At 51.0% G+C, this 6,631-nt stretch overlaps 1 protein-coding gene across 1 annotated transcript in view; it reads left to right on the forward strand.

Annotated features, from left to right (window-relative positions):
* LOC119970911 (adhesion G-protein coupled receptor G6-like) overlaps positions 1 to 6,631 on the forward strand; it is a 319,332-nt gene that overhangs the window by 45,820 nt on the left and 266,881 nt on the right. The gene's annotated exons all lie outside the window — the stretch shown is intronic.

Raw genomic sequence — 6,631 nt, forward strand, 5'->3', positions numbered from 1 at the left:
CCCCGTCCTTACCCCCCCCTTACCCCCCTCCCCGTCCTTACTCCCCCCCCCGTCCTTACCCCCCCCCTTACCCTCCTCCCCGTCCTTACTCCCCCCCCGTCCTTACCCCCCCTTAACCACCCACCCCGTCCTTACCCCCCCTTAACCCCCCCCCGTCCTTCCCCCCCGTCCTTCCCCCCCCGTCCTTTCCCCCCCCCGTCCTCCCCCCCGTCCTCCCCCCCCCCCCCCCCCCCCGTCCTTACCCCCCCCACCACCCTTGACACCGTCTTTGCTACCCCCTTCCAAAACTCCCCCAACGCTGGGCACGCCCAAAACATATGGGCATGGTTCGCTGGGCTCCCCGAGCACCTAGCACACCTGTCTTCGCCCCCGAAAAACCTACTCATCCTCGTCCCGGTCATATGAGCCTTATGTAGCACCTTGAACTGTATGAGGCTAAGCCTCGCACAGGAAGAGGAGGAATTCACTCTCTCCAGGGTATCCGCCCACGTCCCCTCCTCAATCTCCTCACCCAGCTCCTCTTCCCATTTACACTTCAGTTCCTCCACCGAGGCCTCGTCTACCTCCTGCATCACCCGGTATATGTCTGAGATCCTCCCTCCTCCGACCCACACCCCCGAGAGCAACCTATCCCGCACCCCCCGTGGAGGCAGCAAGGGGAACCCCTCCACCTGCTGCCTGGCAAACGCCCTCACCTGGATGTACCTAAACATGTTCCCCGGGGGAGCCCAAACTTCCCCTCTAACTCCCCAAGCTCGCGAAACTCCCCTCCACAAACAGGTCCCTCAACCTCCTAACCCCTGCCCTGTGCCAGCCCCGGAATCCGCCATCAATGCTCCCTGGGACGAACCGATGGTTCCCCCGTATCAGGGCCTCCATCGAGCCCCCCATTTCTCCTCTGTGCCGTCTCCATTGCCCCCAGATTTTGAGGGTAGCCGCCACCACCGGGCTTGTGGTATACCTCGTTGGAGGGAGTGGCAACGGCGCCGTTACTAGCGCTTCCAGGCTCGTGCCCACACAAGACGCCGCCTCCATCCTCTTCCACACTGCCCCCTCCTCGCCCATTACCCACTTACGTACCATCGCTGCGTTGGCCGCCCAGTAGTACCCAGAGGTTGGGCAATGCCAGCCCCCCCCCTATCCCTGCCTCGTTCCAGGAACACTCTTCCCCACCCCTCCATTAACAGTCAGCGGTAGTCAACTCTCCAAAATGCAAAATGAACAAACCCCAACTTTTGTGTAACCAGGGCTAAGACCTCCAGCAGCTTCCTCCGCCATGCCGAGGCACAGGGTGGAGAAGCTGACCTCCAGCCAATAAGACCCGCCTGCGAGCAATCAACACGACGAAGGCCAAGACATCTGCCCCCGCACCTGTCTGCAACTCTGGCCAGTCCAGCACCGAGAATATGGCTTCCAGGGGACCGGGCTCCACATTGACATGCCCTGAAATGATGCTGAAAACCACCCTCCATAACCTTTCCAGCTTCGGGCAGGACCAAAACATGTGCACATTATTCACAAGGTTCCTCCCACATCGCTCACAGGTATCCTCCACCCCCCCCACCCCTCTCTACTCCTCTCTCTCCCCCCCCCCCCAAACAGTTGGCTCAATCCTTGGTTGTGTGAAGGTTGTGTGCCCTCTTCACAACCTTCAGCTGTATCAGACCCAGCCTCACACACAAAGTCAAGGCATTCACCCTCCACAGCACTTCCAGATCTTCCTCCCACTTAGCATTGACCCTCTCCAAGGACAGTTTATCCTCCGCAAAAATCCTCCAATAAATTGCCGAGACGACCCCCTTCTGCAACCCTCCGCGCCCTACTGACAGCGCATCTCCAACAACAATGGGCAGCACGGTAGCATAGTGGTTAGCACAGTTGCTTCACAGCTCCAGGGTCCCAGGTTCGATTCCCAGTTGGGTCACTGTGCGGAGTCTGCGTGGGTTTCCTCCGGGTTCTCCGGTTTCCTCCCACATTCCAAAGATGTGCGGGTTAGGTGAATTGGCTGTGCTAAAAAACAAATTGCCCTTAGTGTCCAAAAAATGTTATGTGGGGATTGCTGGGTTACATGGATAGGGTAGACATGTGGGCTTCAGTAGGGTGCTCTTTGTAAGGGCCGGTGCAGACTTGATTGGCCAAATGGCTTCCTTCTGCACTGTAAATTCTATGATTCTATGAAAACTAAGAGGTGGGCACTATCAAGAAGGCCTACCTTGCAAAGTCCTGGACCTGCATGTACCAGAATCTCTCCCCCCATACCATATCATTCCAGGTGTTTTTCATTGAACTGGGAATGAGGCATGGGTGTCCCAGTCCTTCAGCCATAACAAATGCCACCGCCGCCGCAATTTACAAGTCCTTCGAGTTGTGGGTCACTCTCAGCTTCGCTGGGTAGACCACTCCGAACCTCATTCTGCTACTGTACAATGCCGCCTTCAGCCATCCAAAGACCTCCCGGCTTCTCACCAATTTCCACCGCAAGATCTTGGTATATACAAATGCCAATGCCATCCAATTTCACATCCTGCTCAAAAGCTTTGCCCAGCTCAAACCTTCTCCTTCGCGTGGTAACTGTGGACGCAGCCTATGACCGCCCTTGTTGGCTTATTTTTTCCAGTTTTCAGCTGGAGCGACCGATGCACCCTGTCTACCTCATAGAGGAAGGGCCCTTCCCTTTCCCCCATCAATTTGGCGAATACTTTCGCAAAATACTCGGCCGGCCTCGGGCTCTCCACCACCTCGGGCAGACCCACGATCCTCAGATTTTGCTTCTTTTAATTGATTTGATTTATTGTCACCTTCTGGGACCTGCACATGAAGGACGGATTAGACCATAGAACATAGAACAGTACAGCACAGAACAGAAAACCTTCCTGGCGGGAAGGATTAGGGAAAACCCCAAGGCGTTCTACACTTATGTGAGAAATAAGAGGATGATCAGAGTGAGAGTAGGGCCGATCAGGGATAGTGGAGGGAACTTATGCCTAGAGTCGGAGGAAGTAGGGGAGGCCCTAAATGAATATTTTGATTCAGTATTCACTAGAGAGAGGGACCTTGTTGCTCATGAGAACAGCGTGAACCAGGTTAATAGACTCAAACAGATTGATATTAAGAAGGAGGATGTGCTGGAAATTTTGAAAAGCATCAGCATAGATAAGTCCCCTGGGCCTGACGGGATATACCCAGGATTATTACAGGAAGCGAGGGAGGAGATTGCTGCGCCGTTGCCGATGATCTTTGCGTCCTCACTCTCCACTGGAGTAGTACCGGATGATTGGAGGGAGGCGACTGTTGTTCCCCTGTTCAAGAAAGGGAATAGGGAAATCCCTGGGAATTACAGACCCATCAGTCTTGCGTCTTTGGTGAGCAAAATATTGGAAAGGATTCTGAGAGATCCGATTTATGATTATTTAGAAAAACATAGTTTAAAAAAAATTAATTTAGAGTACCCAATTCATTTTTTCCAATTAAGGGGCAATTTAGTGTGGCCAATTCACCTAACCTGCACATCTTTGGGTTGTGGGGACGAAACCCACCCAAGACAAACTCCACACGGACAGTGACCTGATCGAACCTGGACCTCGGTGCCGTGAGGCAGCAGGGCTAACCCACTGCCCACCGTGCTGACCTAGAAAACATAGTTTGATTAAAGATAGTCAGCATGGCTTTGTGAGGGGCAGGTCATGCCTCACAAGCCTCATTGAATTCTTTGAGGATGTGACGAGTCACATTGATGAAGGTCGAGCAGTGGATGCGGTGTATATGGATTTCAGTAAGGCATTTGATAAGGTTCCCCATGGTAGGCTCATTCAGAAAGTTAGGGGGCATGGGATACAGGGAAATTTGGCTGTCTGGATACAGAATTGGCTGGCCGAAAGAAGACAGCAAGTGGTAGTGGAGGGAAAGTATTCCTCCTGTAGGTCGGTGACCAGTGGTGTCCTGCAAGGATCTGTTCTGGCACCTCTGCTCTTTGTGCTTTTTAAAAATGACTTGGATGAGGAAGTGGAAGGGCGGGTAGTAAGTTTGCCGATGACACGAAGGTTGGGGGAGTTGTAGATAGTGTTGAGGGTTGTTGCAGGTTACAACAGGACATTGACAGGATGTAGAGCTGAGTTGAGAAGTGGCAGATGGAGTTCAACCTCGATAAATGTGAAGTGATTCATTTTGGAAGGTTGAATTTGAATGCTGAATACAGGGTTAAAGGCAGGATTCTTAGAAGTGTGGAGGAACAGAGGTATCTTGGGGTCCACGTACATAGATCCCTCAAAGTTGCCACCCAGGTTGATACGGGGTGGTTAATAAGGCGGATGGTGTGTTGGCTTTCATTAACAGGGGGATTGAGTTTAAGAGCCATGAGGTTTTGCTACAGCTTTAGTTAGACCGCACTTGGAATATTGTGTCCAGTTCTGGTCGCCTCATTATAGGAAGGATGTGGATGCTTTGGAGAGGGCACAGAGGAGATTTACCAGGATGCTGCCTGTAATGGAGTGGATGTCTTATGAAGAAAGGTTGAGGGAGCTAGGACTTTTCTCACTGGAGCGAAGGAGGAAGAGAGGTGACTTGATAGAGGTGTACAAGGTGATGAGAGGCATGGATAGAGTGATAGCCAGAGACTTTTCCCCAGGGAAATGGGACCTCGGCTGTCACGAGGGGACATAATTTTAAGGTGATTGGAGGAAGGTATAGGGGAGATGTCAGAGGGAGGTTCTTTACACAGAGTGGTGGGTGTGTAGAATGCACTGCCAGCAGAGGTGGTGGAGTCAGAGTCATTAGGGACATTTAAGCGACTCTTGGACAGGCACATGGACAGCAGTAAATTGAAGGGGTAGGTTAGGTTGACCTTAGATTAGGATAAATGGTCGGCACAACATCATGGTCGAAGGGCCTGTAAGGTGCTGTACTGTTCTGTGTCTGTATGTACCGAAGTACAGTGAGAAGTATTTTTCTGCAGCTGAGGGAACACGCACAGTACGTACATCGTAGACAAAAGAATAATGAACAGAGACCATTGACAAATGATACATCGACAAACAGTGATTGGTTACAGTGCGGAACAAGGAGCCAAATAAAGCAAACACATGAGCAAGAGCAGCATAAGGCATCGAGAATAGTGTTCTTACAGGGAACAGATCAGTCTGAGGGAGAGTTGTTGAGGAGTCTAGTCGCTGTGGGGAAGGTGTTCCTATGTCTGGATGTGCGAGTCTTCAGACTTCTGTACCTTCTGCCTGATGGAAGGGTCTGGAAGAAGGCAATGCCTGGGTGGGAGGGTTCTCGGATAATGCTGTCTGCCTTCCTGAGGCAGTGGGAGGTGTAGACAGAACCAATGTGGGGGTGGCAAGCTTGTGTGATGCGTTGGGCTGGGTTCACCACACTCCGCAGTTTCTTGCGATCTTGGGCCAAGCAGTTGCCATACTTTTAGATCTGAACTTTGGTTAGTGTATCTTACATGTCGCCGCACGATATACACTACTCATCAGATTATGAAACAGAGCTTTGTGTACGAAGTAAATTGCTTTTATTCAGTTTGCATTTCAGATATAGAACATAGAACATAGAACGATACAGCGCAGTACAGGCCCTTCGGCCCTCGATGTTGCACCGACATGGAAAAAAAAAACTAAAGGCCATCTAACCTACACTATGCCCTTATCATCCATATGCTTGTCCAATAAATTTTTAAATGCCCTCAATGTTGGCGAGTTCACTACTGTTGCAGGTAGGGCATTCCACGGCCTCACCACTCTTTGCGTAAAAAACCCACCTCTGACCTCTGTCCTATATCTATTACCCCTCAATTTAAGGCTATGTCCCCTCGTGCTAGCCACCTCCATCCGCGGGAGAAGGCTCTCGCTGTCCACCCTATCTAACCCTCTGATCATTTTGTATGTCTCTATTAAGTCACCTCTTAACCTTCTTCTCTCTAACGAAAACAACCTCAAGTCCATCAGCCTTTCCTCATAAGATTTTCCCTCCATACCAGGCAACATCCTGGTAAATCTCCTCTGCACCCGTTCCAAAGCTTCCACGTCCTTCCTATAATGAGGCGACCAGAACTGTACGCAATACTCCAAATGCGGCCGTACCAGAGTTTGGTACAGCTGCATCATGACCTCATGGCTCCGGAACTCAATCCCTCTACCAATAAAGGCCAACACACCATAGGCCTTCTTCACAACCCTATCAACCTGGGTGGCAACTTTCAGGGATCTATGTACATGGACACCGAGATCCCTCTGCTCATCCACACTACCAAGAATTTTACCATTAGCCAAATATTCCGCATTCCTGTTATTCTTTCCAAAGTGAATCACCTCACACTTCTCCACATTAAACTCCATTTGCCACCTCTCAGCCCAGCTCTGCAGCTTATCTATGTCCCTCTGTAACCTGCAACATCCTTCCGCACTGTCTACAACTCCACCGACTTTAGTGTCGTCTGCAAATTTACTCACCCATCCTTCTGCGCCCTCCTCTAGGTCATTTATAAAAATGACAAACAGCAACGGCCCCAGAACAGATCCTTGTGGTACGCCACTCGTAACTGAACTCCATTCTGAACATTTCCCATCAACTACCACTCTCTGTCTTCTTTCAACTAGCCAATTTCTGATCCACATCTCTAAATCACCCT

This window comes from Scyliorhinus canicula, chromosome 9, assembly GCF_902713615.1.
Source record: "Scyliorhinus canicula chromosome 9, sScyCan1.1, whole genome shotgun sequence".
Lineage (NCBI taxonomy): Eukaryota > Metazoa > Chordata > Chondrichthyes > Carcharhiniformes > Scyliorhinidae > Scyliorhinus > Scyliorhinus canicula.